This window comes from Anguilla rostrata, chromosome 1 (genome assembly GCF_018555375.3).
Source record: "Anguilla rostrata isolate EN2019 chromosome 1, ASM1855537v3, whole genome shotgun sequence".
NCBI lineage: Eukaryota > Metazoa > Chordata > Actinopteri > Anguilliformes > Anguillidae > Anguilla > Anguilla rostrata.
The window spans coordinates 78,077,934-78,096,190 of record NC_057933.1 but is presented as its reverse complement, the minus strand read 5'-3'; positions in this window follow the sequence as shown (position 1 = coordinate 78,096,190).

Sequence of the window (18,257 nt, the reverse complement as noted above, 5' to 3'; positions counted from 1 at the left end):
CTGAATAGCCAAACTAAGAAGGCTCAATCGTCTGACATTTAATTAGTAGTTTCAGATCTCTGATAAACGACAGGGATGTTGCGTAATTGCAGAGTCACCCTCAACCAAAAAATAACCACATTCATTCATCAGATTCTGTTTCATTTCTAGAGTCTAATTGGCTCATCTTGTACCACGACAAAGATTGCTTTTAAACAATTTTTACTATTAGGTTCCTATTGTTGCTTTATAACATGATAAGTACAATATTAATTCATGTTAATAAACATTCTATTACAGAGAGGCCAGAGCAACACAGTGGCACTTAGTTTTGTTTTATTTTGAGGTTGTCCAAGTAGTTTGAAGAGCATGTCACTAATGGTATCCATATGTCATGGCCTTTTCAGTGTGTGTGCGTGTGTGTGTGTGTGTGTGTGTGCATTCATGTGTGTGTGCGTGTGTGTGTGTATTGTTTGTGTGTGTGTAACAGTGGCCTTTTCAGTGTGTGTGTGTGTGTGTGTGTGTGTGTATTGTTTGTGTGTGTGTAACAGTGTGCCTATGAGAAGATTGTACACTTCAGTGTGCTTCAGTTGTCCCCTGGTTATTTATTAAAAATAAACTTTTTTTTTCTTGTTTGATGATTCAAAAAGGCTGGTATCGGAGGAGATGACTTTGGGGCGGTAGATAGCTGCAGGCTGCTGTCCCACACCAAAGAGAGCCCTCTGCCTCCGGACGGCTGGGACCCCCTGTCTGCACCAGCGCTACGCAGGTTAAGTGCCCCGCTCAAGAGCACAGCACGCTCGCCTGCCCCGGAGTCGAGCCTGCAACCGCCGGGTCAGAGGTCAGTCCCTTACGCTTCGCTCCACAAGGGGGGTGGTGGGGGGGGGGGGGGCGGTGACTGCCAATCAGAGCACTCTGTCACCAGTGGAAGTCGAATGCGTGCTCGACTGCCTCTCCGTCACTCTGTCTGCTAGCAGCCAGCTGAGCTTACAGATAGCCGATTTTCCGTGTCATGAACCTTCTTTTTGTGATCACATTTTTATTTTTTATTTTTTTAAATTTCAACAACATTCACAAGTGCACCTAGCAAACAGGAATATAGTATTTGAAAACGAAAGAATCTCTTCTTTCACAAGCAAACCCCAAGAGAACACCTTTGAGATAGTATTTCTTTCAAAATCAAATTGTTGATGAAAATTACATCAATTATACGAATAAAAAGTCTAACATTAAAAAAGAAAAAACAGTGGGAATAGAGTTAGGAACCATACGCATACGTCTGGCGACATCACACGGACAAGCAGGCCGAGATGGATTTGCCGTTCTCAGCTCTCCTGTCAACGTCTCCTGCGGACATCCACATTAGGCGGTGTATCTACCGATCTCGTCTCAAACCAGTGAAACACTGTTGAGTGTCAAGCGATGTCTTCTGACTCATCCTAAATCACGATGAAGAGTGAGGCGTGTGGACGTACGCGGGCACACGTCTTATACACTTTAATTCATGTTACTATGGAGACGTCCCACGGAATAACACGATGATGTTCCACGTCCAATGAATGCACAGGATTTCGCTCAGGGGCAGTCGGACTATACATTGCAGTGTGTTCCCTTTTCTGTAACAGCTTTCGTTTAATTAGAGTCATTTGTTACTATAAATGTCTCCTTTTTTTTCAGTCGGATCAATAACTGAGCGCATGTAGGAGCTAATCTCCATAGCTAGAACTGTTTAGCATAAGAAACCGTGCTATCCACAGGAGCGGAGAAAATTGATGACCTAGATTCTGGGTTCACAACAGGAAGTCCATAGACCCCAGGAGGCCCTTGAAGGTACTGTAGGGGGGTCCCTGGCCAGACGTGATATGCAATGACTATATATTGATTTGAGGAAAATATTTTAAACCTTTTTGAAATGTAAATCTTTTTTTTAACTCACTATGGGGGTCCCCTGGATGCCTTTAGGGGTCCCTGGATCGGGAAAGGCTGAAAACTACCCCTTGACCTAGGTGCATGTTTTTCATCTCACACCAAAAAAATAAAATTAAAAAAATCCTCTAAAAAAAGGCAATTAGATATTGGCAATTTAAAAATGAACTGAAAGAAGCAATGCTGTCCTGCAGACCGAAGAAGACACTGTCGTGGCTGTCACCACTTTGTAATATCATAGCGCGCGTTTGTGGCCTTGCGTGAGATTGAGCCTCTTCGATTGAAACCCCGCCTGATCGAATCTATCAATTCATTGCTGCCACAAGCCCAGCGAGAAATTCCATCTGAGGCGAAAATTGCACGCTTGCTCGTGACGGTTCACGACCCGCGGCAGCGATTATTTTCAAACTCTGAGCTCCCGGAACGATCAAAGCCATAGAGTCCTCACTGGTCCTTCAGTCCTTTTTCGCGACGTGGCAGCCGATCTTAGGGGCCACGCTAACGCTAGGTTCACTGGAAAGGTTTCGACTTTCACAACTTAAAAATGAACACAATTAATCAATGATGAAACCACGTTTTCGATCGTTTGAAATCCAAATTTTAAAAGCCAAGCAAATTCAAAGCCAACTTGCTTACACAGAACTGTGCTTTCTCAACTGTGTGACTTTCGTTGCTGTGCACTTGAAGTGGAATTTTGGCGAAGAATGTTCTAGAACGATGGACAATAACAGACAGACCGCTTGTGACGCATTGGACTTTTTTTTTTTTGTTTCTTCCATGTGCTGTCTGCCACTTTCAACCAATGCAATGAAAGAACACATCGAGGAGTTTTACACTTGTCCACCTGTTGACGGTACATGAGTGTCATTGCAGGGATTGATGACGAAGCGATTGAAATGAATGTAAATAGACATCATGACTGCTGTTCTGGCGCAGCTATTCAGGCCTGTCCCACCGGAGACGTCTATGGTACAGAATGAGGAGAAGAGCGATCTGCCACCTGCTCAGGATTCTCTAGGAGACACTGCGGTTTATCACAGTTAGCAGTTAGCACTGAATAAGGAGTGTGTGTGTGTGTGCGTGCACGTGTGTGTGCGTGTGTGTGTGAGTGTGTGCATGTGTGTGTGTGTGTGAGTGTGTGTGTGTGTGTGCGTGTGTGAGTGAGAGTATGTGTGTGTGTGTGCGTATGCGTGCATGTGTGCGAGTGTGTGTGTGTGTGTGTGCGTGTGTGCATGTGTGTGTGTGTGTGAGAGTGTGTGAGTGAGATTATGTGTGTGTGTGTGTGTGTATGCGTGCATGTGTGCGAGTGTGTGTGTGTGTGTGTGCGTGTGTGTGAGTGAGTGAGAGTGTGTGTGGGTGTGTGTGCGCAAAAACAAGAGACAGTGAAATACACACAAGGTCTCAGGATTCACAGAGGGAGACAGAAAGATCAGGGGATTAGACGGCATAGCCAGAGAGACCACACGGAGAGTCAAGAGAGAGGGGGATGATAAAGAAAGAGTACATCGGCAGCAGAGAAGGATGGGGTGAGAAGGGGAGATCACACACAGGGCCCGCTTTCCAGTGCATGCTGGGAAGCGCTGATAAATCCTTCACGGGCATCTCCCTCCCCCAGCCAAAGCCATGAAATATTCATGAAGCAGTCAGATCACCGGCACACTTATCTTAGTCACTCACTTCCACCAGCCAGACCCTTTCATCCCGCTCTCCTCCGGCCCCCCGCAACACACACACACACACACTCTCTCACACACACACACACACACACCTGCTCTCCTCTGTCCCCCCCTCCCCTCCCACTACACACACACACACACACACCTGCTCTCCTCTGCCCCCTCCCCCGCTACACACACACACACACACACACCTGCTCTCCTCTGCCACCCGCCCCCCCCCCCCCCCCCCGCTAGACACACAGCTGTACCTGGCCTCCCCCTGAGAATCCAAATCCATTCTGCCTGAACATCTGTCCTTCCATCAGACATCTCTCTCTCTGTCTCTCTCTCTCTCTCTCTCTCTCAGAGGATTGTGGGTAGGAAGCAGGTAGGGAGTGTGAGTGTGCTGTGTGGTTTGGAATAGTGGTGGAGTTTTGTTTTTTGTTTTTTCTTGTTTTAGTGTGTCTTTTTAGTGTTTGTAGGAACTGAAAAGTTTGTTTAGGAAGCCCCCCTTTTTCCCCCGATTTGAGCTGTTTCTAGCTCGTTTCGGGTGAAAATGGGGTTGCTTAGTAGGAGTCAGGGTTTTAAGTGTTTCCCAAACAATTCTGCGTCGGTAGAAGACTGTCTGCTTGCGATAGGAGAAAAGGTGGGCCATGGGAATATAAAAACCGCGTCCAGGATGAATAAAGCGGTTGTCGTATTTCTTACAACTGAGACCCTCGTACACCAAGTGGTTACAGAGGGTTTATCAATAAATGGTAGTTTTGTGGAGGCGTTGCCGTTGTCTTCGCCGGTAACGAAAGTGATCTTATCAAATGTTCCGCCATATGTTGAAGATCAAGTGCTTTTAAATGCCTTGTCAAGGTATGGTAAAGTTATGAGCGCAATTAAACCCATCCCGTTAGGATGTAAAAACGAAAAAGTCAAACACGTAATGTCTTTTAGGAGACAGGTGTTTCTGATTTTAAATAAACCTGGTTCCGCTATAGATGTCGCGTGGAATCTCTCAATTGACGGGATAAATCACGTTGTGTTTGCTAGCACTGAGTCAATGAAGTGTTTTCAGTGCGGTTCCTATGGGCATGTAAGACGTGCGTGCCCGCAGAGGGAAGCAGCAGGTACTAGGGAGCAGGAAGCGAGGCAGGGAGGAGATGAGCGGGCCGGCCCTGAGCCTGAACCGGCCCGTCCACTGCTGGGACAGGGGAACGGGCTGGGAATGATCCACAAGGAGCTGAGGCTCAACAGGGGACTGTGGGGAAGGGTGAAGGGAAGCTAAGCGGGACTGGCGACCCGGAACGAGGTGACGTATCAGGGCCAGGAGCGGAGGTTCCGCTGGAAACCCCGGTTTCCGAGGGGTGTGATGCTCCGCTGTTAAATGAACAGAGCATGTTTAGGGTGGAAAGCGGCGAGGCTGGTGGTGGGCCTGTTGGTGGACTCGATCCGCCGGTGGAAGTGGCCGCTGCGGCCGAGGAGGGCGAATGGAGTAGGGAAGGGACAGAGGCTGACCCGGACGAGGAGATGTCCCTAGATGACGAGGATCTTTTTTCTGAATCCTCCCAGGCGGACGAGGTTGGGTCTGCTCTAAGAGGTAAGGGGAAACTAATTTCTGTAGAGCGGCTGGTGTCGTTTTTAGATGAAACGAAAGGAAAGAGCGTCGTTTTGGAAAAGCATTTTTCCGATGTTGCACGGTTTGTCATGTCTTCTCAAACCGCGTTGAAAAGGGCGACGCTTGAAGAACTTGATAATAGAAAGCGATACAGACTAAAGAAACATATAGTTGCGGCTAAGAAATTGTTGAAGAAAAGGAAGATCAGTATAGACTAGTAGACATGGCCCACTTTCTCTCGTTTCGTTCTTTTTTTATATCAATGAGTGCGGGGATTCATGTAGCTTCTTTAAATGTAAACGGCTGCAGAAACTCTTCTAAGAGAACGCAACTGTTTGGGTTAATCGAACAAAAAAGAATAAACATTGCTTTTATTCAAGAGACACACGCAGACGGTATGAATGAGTGTGAGTGGCGGAATGAGTGGAAAGGGGTTAGTGTTTTTAGCCATGGGAGTAACACAAGTGCTGGGGTAGCAGTGTTGATATCGGGGAACAATATCACAACGGTGTCATCAGACGAGTTTGTCCCAGGGCGATTGTTAAAAGTTGTAGCTAAGATAGATGAACAGGAGGTGGTTTTGATAAATGTTTATGCACCCAACGGAGATCGAGAGAAGATTGTATTCTTTAATAAATTGGAGGAAGTGGTGGCGGATTGTGACTCAACTAGAATGGTTATAGTGGGGGGAGATTTTAATTGTACAGAGAATTTTGCAATTGATAGAAATCACGGGGAGCCCCATTCACGCTCAGCAACCAATTTGACTAGAGTTGTACAAGCTCAGGAATTGGTTGATATATGGAGAGCACAGCATCCGGTGGCACGCCAGTACACCTGGAGGAAAATTAATCAAAATCAGGTCTCAATGGCCAGGATCGACAGGTGGTACTGTACAGAATCTTTTAGTAATCAAATACTCAGAAGCTGGATAACTCCAGTTATGTTTTCAGACCATTTTTGTATTTCTTTATTTTTGGGGGGCACAGGTGGTGTTCCTGGGAAATCATACTGGCATTTTAATGTAAAATTGCTAGATGATTGTAAGTTTTTGGAAAATTTTAATTTTTTTTGGGAAGCATGGCAGTCAGAGAAACCACGTTATAAGAGTTTGGGGCAATGGTGGGAGTTAGGAAAGGTGCACATTAAATTGTTTTGTCAGGCATATACACAAAATAGCACTGGGGATTTGAAAAAACGGGTGGGTGAGCTGGAGAGAGAGATCTTGAGTATGGAGAGTGTTTTAAGCCTGGGGAATAATGCCCAGACAGTGGATGGTTTGAGAGAGAAGAGAGACATTTTGGGCAAAATTATGGAGGAGCAGGCTAAGGGAGCCATGGTTCGTGCCCGGATCATTCAATATAAGGACATGGATGGTCCTACAAAGTTTTTTTTCAATTTGGAGAGGAAGTCATTGGGCAGCAGGAGAATGCTCTGTTTGAGGCTGGCTGACGGGAAGGAGGTGCATGACCAACGTGAGATGCTGGAGGCGGCTTTTAATTTCTATAGCCACCTGTTTACTCCGGAACTCAGTGGGCAGAGTGAGGCTGCCAGGCTTCACAGGGATCTCCCGGTGTTGCCCGAAGAGCAGGCTTCTCTCCTGGAAGCTCCATTGACTTTGGAGGAGCTTACTCGGGCTGTAGGGCAGATGTCTCCGGGAAAAACTCCTGGACTGGATGGTTTGCCTGCGGAATTTTTTAAAAGATTGTGGTCGGTGATTGGGCCTGATTTTTTTGAGGTGGTAAGAGAGTCTGTAAGCGACCACGAGCTGCCTCAGAGTTGCAGGAGAGCAGTAATTACACTCTTGCCAAAGAAAGGGGACTTAAAAGACCTAAAGAACTGGCGTCCGGTAGCATTGTTATGCACCGATTATAAGATTTTATCCAGAGCCATTGCAAATAGGCTCAGTGAGAGTTTATCCTACATAGTACACAAGGATCAGTCCTACTCTGTACCGGGCAGGATGATCTGCGATAACATTTTTTTAATCAGAGATGTGTTGTCTCTATGTGAGGCTCTCAGCATCAATCTGGGGGCACTCTCCATCGATCAAGAGAAAGCATTTGACCGAGTGCATCATGGGTACCTGTTCCAGACCTTGGCTGCTTTTGGCTTTGGACCTTCTTTTATGGATCTAATAAAGGTCATGTATAATAAAATAACAAGCCTGGTGAAGGTGAACAATGCTCTTAGCAATCCCATAACAATTTTGCGAGGGATTCGCCAGGGCTGTCCACTGTCAGGGATGCTTTATACCCTAGCAATCGAGCCCTTGCTGTGCATGGTAAGACGGAAAATTACCGGCATGGTTTTCACTGCTGTTCAGCCTGCACACAGGGTACAGGTGTCCGCTTACGCTGATGACATCACAATGTTTATAAAAGACCAACAGGATGTGGATGCCATTGGTGAAAGTTTAGAGGTCTTTCAAAAAGCCTCTAATGCTAAGGTGAACTGGGGGAAATGTGAAGCATTCCTGGCAGGGCGGTGGGAGGGGGTCGCCCCCCACTGCTTCCCCAGCCCCTGCAGTGGGGCAAGGAAGGCTGAAGGTGCTAGGTGTCTTCCTAGGGAGTAAGCAGAGCATGCTGAAAACTGGAGGGGATGCTGGACAGGATCAAGGCACGGCTGACAAAGTGGAGATGGTTACTACCACAGATGTCATTCAGGGGAGGGTGTTGGTGATAAACAACCTGGTGGCCTCCATGCTGTGGCATAGACTTTCCTGCCTGGATCCTCCCCAGGACTACTGAAAGAGATTCAGTCAGAGTTGCTGTCCTTTTTTGGGGCGGGAACCACTGGCTGCGCCCAGCAATACTGTATTTGCCTGTGGAGGAGGGGGGGCAGGGTCTGGTCGACGTCGGCAGCAGAGTGGCGGCTTTTAGGCTACAGGCGGCCAAGAGACTGCTGTATACTGCTGAGCTGAGCTGGGGGCCAGGAGCCTTCTTTTTCCTGAGGAAGGTGGGGGGTTTGGGCTGTGATTGGCAGCTTTTCAGAATGGACATTTCCAGGCTCCGCACAGAGGGGCTCCCTGGTTTTTACTGCAGCATGCTCAAGGCTTGGGGGCTGCTGAAGGTAGAGGGGCGGGAGGAAGCAGTCACAAGGGACTCTGTGCTCCAGGAGTGTCTGTTTTTTAATCCCCTCTTTCCTGAAGCGGCGTTACAGTCTGGACTGTCCCTCCACACCTTTGCTAGAGGTGGGGTAATAAGACTCGTCCATCTTCTGGACATTCAGAACAGGCGCTGGAAAACTGCTGTGGAGTTGGCAAGGGATCTGGGTGTCCACTCTGTTAGGAGATGTGACAGGTTGCTGGGCGGCCTGGCCAGTTGTATTCATCCTCACGTGCGGGAGGTGGTGGAGGAGGCACTGGCTAGAGGTGGATTGACTGGCTCAGAAGTTTTGTGTCCTGAACTTTGGATACAACCTTCAGTCCAGCCCACTCAAGGACCTTTCCTGGGGGGAGGGCCTGGGGGTGGTCTGTGTCCGGGAGGCGCCGAGGAAGCTGCTGTATCAGTGGTGTGTGAAAGTGACACACGCAGCTTCTCTCGCGTCTCTGCCTGCCTCGAAGTGGGCGGAAAGGTTCGCTGTTGCGGGCGAATTGAGTCCTGCATGGAGGACTCTGTACAAGCCTCCTTTGCAGAAGAGGTCAGGGGATCTGCAGTGGCGAATACTCCACAGGACAGTTTCCACAGGCCGTTTCCTGAACCGAGTTGATCCGAGTATCAGCCAGAATTGTATATTCTGTGGTCAGGAGGAGACTGTAGAACATTTATTTCTAGACTGTCCCAGACTGGTAGCAATGTTTCAGTTTTTAAAGAATTTACTGCACTCACTGGGGGTTGAATTTGGGGAATGTCTATTTATCTATAGTATAATTTACTCAAAGAATATGAGGGGGAAAATTCAGATGGTCAATTTTGTGTTGGGCCAGGCCAAATTGGCCATATGGGTGACCCGGAAGCACCAGCTAAGGGGAGCAGGCTCAACAGAGGTGTTAATGTGGTTGCGGTTTCTGCTCCGAGCAAGGATACGGCTGGAGTTTGAGTATTATCTGCTGATGAATGATTTGCCTGTGTTCAAGGATAAGTGGTGTTTTCAGCAGGTCCTGTGTGCAGTAGTGGGCAATACACTAGAATTGAAGGTGTGAATAGGAGACACGGGGATAGTGGTGTTAGTTTTAAGTGTTTTCTGTGTGTGGGGCTGGAGTTGGTTTCTTTTTTTCTGTTTGGTTGGGGTTTTGTTTTTGGGGCTGAAAAATGATTAATACTGTGTGATTAATAATAAACGGGGTTTTAAAAGTCAAAGTCTCTCTCTTTCTGTCTCTCTTGCTCGCTCTCTCTTTCTCTCTCAGTTGCTCTCTATCTCTTGCTCGCTCTCTAGTTCTGTCTTTCTCTTTCTCTCTCTCTCTCTCTCTCTCTGAAAATGGTGTGTCAGACGCTAGCGGTGGTTCGGTGCTACAGCGATGGACCAGCAGCTGTTCGGACAGTGGGTGCCTTACTGGGGGCCCTAGCAGGGGCCCTAGCAGGGTCCCTGGCGGGGCAGCTACTGTAGGGCTCGCTGTGTTTGCCGGCTGGGGTGCTACTTCAGCTGTCTATTTTTAGCTACCATTCCCTAGTACAGCAGAGAGGAAGGGGAAAGTTACAGGGGAATATTAACTTCCAGACAAAAATTTGTGCCTGAACTCTGAACTCCTCCCTGCCAACTTCACCCCCCCCCACCCCCCACCCCCCCACACCACCCTTAGTGATCTCATTAACACACTGTTAGGATGTTTCCTGGGCTCAGTCCACCGTACAATGTCCTTAAAAGTTTATAATAACCCACAGTTGGGCAACTTCTCATGCATTCATTCCCTCTAAAGAATCTTTTTTTATTCTTTCTCTTTCTCTTTCTCTCTCTCTCTGAAGAGGAGATGAAGATATGTTTTGATTCATTGTTGTTGGGCATCGTATTGGTTTCTTTTTTGTGTTGTGTTTGCTTTTTTTGGGGTGGGGGTGGGGGTGGATAGGGGTGAGTTGTGGGTTTGCAAATAGGGGCCAGGGATAGGTTTTAAGGTAGTTGTTGAAAATGCAGTGTTTCAATAGAGGAACATCGAAGTCTCTCTCTCTCTCTCTCTCTCTCTCTCTCTCTCTCGTCTTCTCCTCTCTCTCTCCCCTCTCTCTCTCTCTCTCTCTCTCTCTCTCTCTCTCTCTCTCTCTCTCTCTCTCTCTCTCTCTCTCTCTCTCTCTCTCTCTCTCTCTCTCGTCTCTCGTGCAAGCTTGTTAAGCTGACCCGAAAGCTCGCATAGAGCAGCCGCGGAAGGTTCCGGTTCTCGAAGCCGAAAGGGAGGTTATTTATTTACACTCGTGATTTAGCACGTGAGGTGACACCCGGGGTGGCGGTTGCTATCTTTAGCGACGTTGCGTCTGCTTTATCGCCTTTCCTGTCGCGGGCGATAACTCTGGCGGGGTCACTCTGACTGCAGCCACCACACACGCTGCTCATGAAGAAGCTGTCAGGACAAACAGCTCAAAAAAAAAAAAAATAATAATAATAATAAATGAAAAAATAAAGAAAGAGGGAAGGAAAGAAAGAAAGTAAAAAATAGTTTTTGTTTTTTTTTAGTTTTTTTTTTAAGCACGCGGGCAGAGAACATCTCCTCCTACCCATTCTCGGGTTATATAAAGGTCGAAAATAACAAAAAGAAAATAGAAAGTTTCTAGCTGTCATCGCCATGGTGACAGCCAGCGAAGCCCCATTTCCTTAATAATTCCAGTGGGAGGAGTGATGGGAGTCAGCTCAACCAGCGTCAGCTCTGTGGAAATTGGGAGGTCCGTGTACGCACACACACACATACACACACACACGCACACACACGCACGCACACACACACATACACACACACACATACACACACACACGCACACACACAGACACACACAAACACAGACACACACAGACACACACACCCACACACACAGACACACACACACACAGACACACACACCCACAGACACACACACACACACACATACACACACGCACACGCATGCACGCACGCACACACACACACATGCACGCACACACGCACGCACGCACGCGCACACACACGCACACATATACACACACACACACGCACACATATGCACACACACGCACACACAGTACACTATAACAGTTACACACTGTTATGTTTGCGGCACCAGCTTGAGCTGATGCATTCTTAGTGACGTGCTGCGTTGTCCTGCTGGAAGCGTCCATTTGAAAAAGGTGTGGTCTGTGGCCATAAAGGGATGCACATGGTCAGCAGCAATGCTTGGGTATGCTGTGGCATTCAAATGGTGCTCAATTAGCGTTGAGGGGCCTAATGTGTGCCAAGAAAACAGTCCTCAGAACCGTTACGCCACCAGCAGCAGCCTGCACTTGTTGACACAAGGCAGAATGGACCCATGGATTCGTGCTGCTTTATGCCAAATTCTGACCCCGCCATCTGCACGTTGCAGCGGAAATCGAGATTCATTAGACCAGGCGATGTTTTCTCTGTTCTTCCAAGGCCCGTAGTTTCTGCGCAGATCACCCAGTACGGATGCAAATACCCTCAAATTAAAGCTGACGGTCTGCACGCTAGCTTCATGCTCACTGGTTTATTTCAAATACATTGTGTTGGAGTACTGAGCCAAAACAACTAAAACTGTGTCACTGTTCCAGTGTTTTTGCGTTTAAGTGTATATACTGTGTAGACGTACACACACATGCGAACACACCCACACACACATACACACATGCATAAACACGCACACACACAACCACACACGTATGCACACACACGTACACACACAAACACATAGACACACACACCCACACATGTATGCGCACACACGTACACACACATACACATGCACACACACACCCACACATGTACACACGCACACACACATACCTACACGCACACACACACAAGGACACACACAGACACACATACACACGCCCATACATACCTACACACATACCTACACACACACACACACACAGACACACACACATCTACACATGCACACACACACACATACACATGCAAACACACACCCACACATGTACACACGCACACACACATACCTACACACACACACACGCCCACACACATACCTACACACACACAGACACACAGACACACACACACACACACAGACACACACACACACACACACACACACACACACACACACACACACACACACATCTACACACACACACACACACACACACAGACACACACACAGTCCCTCCCCCGTCTCTGTTATTGGCCTTGGTGTGCAGCAGACTGCTGGAATATGCACACTCAGAGGGTTCATGAATTTGGAACGACACCAGGCCCCTGTTCACAGCGTTTTCCCGGTTGAAGTGCTCGACGCCACGCTCAGCTTGCTCAGCCAACTGAAGAGACAAGAATCAATACGACATGTGTTCGGGGGACTCATTAAAATGCAACACTCAAGATGTTTTCTTTTTTTTTTTTTGTTCATTGGTTTTTGTCTTTTTTTCTTTCTTTTTTTATTTTTCGTCCTTTTTTTTGTCCTGGCTTGGTGAGAGTTTGGAAGAATGGAAATGGCAAAGATAGAGAGAGAGTGAACACAAACCGGCAGAAAAACACAGTTCGGAGAGAGAGCGAGTGAAAGAGGAAGAGAGAGAGAGACAATGAGAGAGAGAAAGAGAAAGAGAGAGAAAGAGGGAGAGAGAGTTCCCCAAAAAAGAGACTACTGTGGTAGCAGCTTAGCCAATTTTAGAAAGGGTGTCGGTGAAATGACCATTTGCATTTGTTAAATTGGTGAGTGTTAATGTTGAAACAGATCATTTATTTTTACTGATGATAAAAGGAAGCAGGAAATGAACTGCCTTGTAACCACGGTGATCCTCCAGGACAGGAAATGTGCTGCCATGTAGTCACTGTGATCCTCCGGGACAGGAAATGAGCTGTCCTCTAGCCACTGTAACCCTGCGGGGCAAGAAATGTGCCAAATTCGGCACTGAAATTGTCCTGACTCAGTGCTGTACCAGGGGGTCCGTCCACTATAATAGTGCCTTAACAGACACCAGCCACGAGACCCGTCCACACACTGGAACAGTGCCTTAACAGATATCAGACCATGGGTCCATTCATGCATTAAAACAGTGCCTTAACAGAATGAGACACCCAGTTGCCCTGTTAACTGGTTTTTATTTCGACTTAATTAACACTTAATTCGATAAGCAAATCAGCTGTACACATCAGCACTGGTTAATTCACGGATTAGAGCACTGGAGGAAGGTTTCACGAGCTCCACGAGCTTATCACTAAATGTAGCCAAAATGTCGGATCAGGATTACGTTAATTAGATTTAAAAGAGTAGACGTTTGCAGGAAATCCAGAAGCGAATCCAGAGACGTGGTTCCCACCCCCTGTTACTGAAGGTTACCATCCTACAGTTAAAGACACCACCCTCCCATGGCTGAAATGCATCACACCTCCATTTCATGCAGATGTGATTTTTTATTTTTTTTGTTTATTTATTTTATTTAACCTTTATTTAACCGGGGCATTCGCACTGAGACTGACGTCTCTTCTGCAAGAGAGAGCCCTGCAGTACGTGGAGCCTACCTGCATGTCTTTGGACTGCGGGAGGAAACGGGAGTACCCGGGGAAAAAACACACAAAACACGGGGAGAACATACATTACATTACATTACATTACAGGCATTTAGCAGACGCTCTTATCCAGAGCGACTTACACAACTTTTTACATAGCTTTTTTACATTATATCCATTTATACAGCTGGATATATACTGAAGCAATGCAGGTCAAGTACCTTGCTCAAGGGTACAACGGCAGTGTCCTTACCCCGGGAATCGAACCTGCGACCTTTCGGTTACAAGCCCGGTTCCTTACCCACTGTGCTACTGTGCTCCGTCCTCTGTCCTCCAAACAGAGAGGATTCCGGCTGGCCCGGGAACTCGAACCCGGAGCCCACCAATGCCATGTTTTTGCTCTTCTGGGCTTGGCTCAGCAACAGCAGGAAAGTGGGGGAGCAACGTTGAGCAGAGAACACACATACACATGTATATTTTTTTGCCAGGCTCCCAGAAGTATTCTACAGATCCTTTGGGCTTTTTCCACAACCTAAACCCAGGTTTCTACAGTGTGCTGTGGGTCGCCAACCCTACGCTACAGAGCACGTGTTTCTGTGTGTCGTAGAATAGACAGGTTGCATGAACCGGCACAACCGACACCTCCTCTGAATTCCTGAGAGAGCACCACATGGGCAGTGCTAACTGTGGTTTTTCGCGCAAGGAGATTAAAATAAAAATACAATCGCCGAAGGTCGGTTTGTTTGGACGCCCCAGCTACGGGACCATCTGTAATCTCCCATCCCTCGTTTCACAGAGTTACTCTAATGAGCTCCGTCTTTTCCGTCTTCTCTTTGAATTCACTTCCTTTTTTTTTTTTTGTCAGCCCACCTGGCGTTGTTGCGGAAGGCTCGATTCATCCATGCGCTCGCTGGCAGTTTCAGAGGTGGTGCCAGCGAGCCGACCTTCACCCCTGGACCCCGAACACGCGGTCGGGCATCGCTGAGAACACGGCGTTGTTACCCCCCCCCCCCCGCCCTGCTGAGGGGTCGAGGGCGTTTTGTTCCAAACGTGTCCAACAATAGGCGGACATTTTTCAAGACTCATTAATTTTTAACGAAGGTCGACGCTCCTCCGAGCTGAGAAGATGATTTATTAATGATTTTAGGCAAGTTTGGCGGTTGGCTGGGCCTGAGAAAAAGGAAGGGGGGGGGGGGGGGGGGGGGGGGGGGCGGGCAGGAAGTGGCAGTCAAAGAAATGGATATGGAAACATGGATCAGGACAGTTAGTCACAACTATGCGATGCCCCTCCCCTCTTTCGTCACCATGGAAACACAAGGTCCCCTTCCCTGGGGCAACCATCAAACCCCGCCCAAATTGACTGTGAGCCAATGAGGTGGGTGCAATGAGACTGGGGCCTGAGCTATCCTCCTAATACTTGAAAATTAGTTTTTGGTCCGCTGTAGGGGACATAGGCCTCTCTCTGTTCTTAATCTCAATCAAGATTTGTTCTACTATGCTGAAATCTACACTGCATGGGACATTCAATAAAAAAATAAAATAACATTTTTGAAAATATTCTCGCTGCAACATGTTTTTTGTGATCCAATACACTTGTGTTATGAGAAGAAAAGAAAAAATTTAATCTCGGGAGGATTTAGGAATGAAACAATTTGGGAACAAACTTAAAACAAAAAGAGGGTTGCAGGTTCTTCGCCCCCCCAGGGTCTAGAATCACAGATCAGAGTGAGATCAGAGCGGAAAGCTCAGTGACTTCTCTTTTATACCCAGCCTGGAAACGTTTGCTACTAGCCGCTCTGTTACTTTACGCCTTCGCGGTGTTTTACGATCTCAGTTTAACTCTTATCTTCTCTTAATTTTTTCTCATTGTTTCTTTTTATCGCTGTGTTTGTGCTTTTATTGTCCCCCGTGTTTTTCTTTAAATTGGGTCCTTTGGTTTTTTTTTTTTTTTGTAACGGGAAAGTGCCGAATAAATACTGCTGCATTATGTTTTTTTTTTGTTTTTTTTTCATAATTTGCTCCTCAAATGTTACATTTTTGATAACGGCGGCAATAACAGCTGCTCCCCCTTTCCTGTAAATCTTGTCTGCTCCCTCTCCCTCCCGCTGAATGTTTTTCTCTTCCTTTTTCTTCCTCTCGCCTGCTAAAAAAAACATCCTCCTTTCTCCCTTTCTCCCACTGCGTATTACTTTCTCCCCCGCTCCCTCGATAGACGCCGACAGCGTGCGGTACTGTACCTCTCGAACGGTCGGCGTGTGGTTTAGGAACTTGATCCTGAAGCAACGAGTCAGACTCACGTAGTTCGTGTCGTCGCGCAGGAAACACTGATCGCACGGCGACTGAGCACTTCCTGTCACCACGTGGCCCCTTATAAAGGAGCGCACTCCTCTCTTCTTCTAGTCCTCTTTTCCGGGGGTTCGAGACGAACCGACTCTCTGCTCTCCTCTCGGGTAATAACTCGCGGGCCTAACGTCTCTTGGGGGTTCGGGCCTGGCCGCTCGACAGACACGAACCTCCTTTCCGTCTGCCAGGCAGTTCGCTCAGCAGGAGCCGCCTCCCGCTCCTCCACACACCCCCTTCTCCACCTCTCCCTGCACCCCCCCGTCGACTTCATCTCGCACTTCTGCAAACGGCTCGACTACAGTGGCCATGATTAATTACTATCCATTGCGCCCTCCATTTTGTTGTTTATATTGTTTATTGATATTCTTCGCGCCGCAGCCTTGCTAGCTCGCTAAGTCGGACTCATTGCGATTTGTTATGGTGTAACCCTTGTGCGTTTTCCCTGATAGGCATAACTAGTTTACAGTCGATCCTAGGATTTTTTTACATTTGTCATTTCTGAGTATTTGCCTTACACTCCTAGGGTTGCTGTTGCTCTATACCCCGATTTAAGCACTTGTCTTCTCATTGCACGTTTCTCTTTACAAGACCTTTCGCCAAATTCCAGTAATGTAATTTTATGTAGTGGACCATAATGTAATATTTAATATCAATGTCATGAGTGTAAAAAATGTGCAATTGTTTTTACAAAACCTGTGCAATTATTTTATATTTATTCAAGCTCTCGAATCGACATAGGCCAAACAAAAATATGTAAAACGTACAATACAAGTGTGACAGGTAATATTATATGGAATTTTCATCCTCCGAGATGTATGGTGTGGTTTCTATGCTGAGCTATTATTGCCACCACTGTTGTGAATATCACAATGTTCTCCTCACTATCTGAATGTAGATCTTTTATTCCGTATTGAAAGTGAGTGTCTCTTTCAAAGAAAAAGCAGAATCATTGCCATAGCCGTGCTTTCTATGCCCTACTTAATGTATCTCACATCACACAATCTCACTAAACCAGGGCTAAATTCAGCACAATGGTGAAAGAAGTTGGGCTGTACCTACTGAAAACTGAAGGTTAGATTCCCAGGTGAGATACTGCTGTCGGACGCATGAGCAAAGCGCTTAGCCTGAACAGCTTCGGGGAAATAGCCAGCAGCGTAAGTAGAAAGTATGCATGTAAAAAAACATAAGCCCTGTACGACGCTGTGCAAAATTTGTAAAAAATTTAAATGTCAAACAAAATACTCCGATGATGTGCTGCACACCAGCGAGGCTGAAGCTGTAAAAAACTTGGTGGCTGCGTAGAGTGGGTGGCCGGGTCCTGCCTCGGGGGTTGCGGGTTTGAATCATCAATATTTGAACATAAATTACCCATCATAGCCGGCTTTCCACGATGGAATAAACTGCAATATGTTTCCCAGCAATGTAAGACATTGAAATATCTTTAAATGGCCATACTTTGCATAGTTTGCCAATATATTGAAAAGTCTTGCAATATATGGATAATATATTTTTTATTTTCCATATTTTCATATGGAAGAGTTACACCAGCTGTGAAGCCTCACACACACCCACACACACACACACACACACACACACAGCTGAATTATTGATTTTGAGAGCCCTGTGCAGCGGGCTAGGCCCAGTGCAGTCAGATCAGGTCTCTTGCTGAGGCCTTTTGTACCTGTCAATCAGGAACAGGTGCAGTGGTCACTGAGGGACCCACTTGTTCAGGTCTTACCCTGCCAGGTGCTCCCTCCCAAATCCCTCACCCCCACCCGTGAGTTATCGTCACACCGTAACTTCAGAATATACCGCTCTCTGTAAATCTCACTTCCTTTGGGAAATTTAAACAAGTCAGCGCTGGGTCACAAAGTTGTTTTTTTTTCTTTTTATTTTTTGATCTCACTCTGTGCCACTAAAGTGACTTTGCTGTGTTATGGGGGAAGGATAGTATATTCAATGGTGTTTTGGTGAAGCAGACCCCCCCCCCCCCCTCTGCCCTGCCCCCTGCCCTCTTTCAGGGTTTCCCCATACCTGTGCCTCTGCTTAGTGTCTCTGGGACCACACCCCCCCGCCACTTCCCCAACCACAGTTCTTATAATCTTTCCTCTAATATTAAGTATGTCCTTACATGATCTATTTTCAT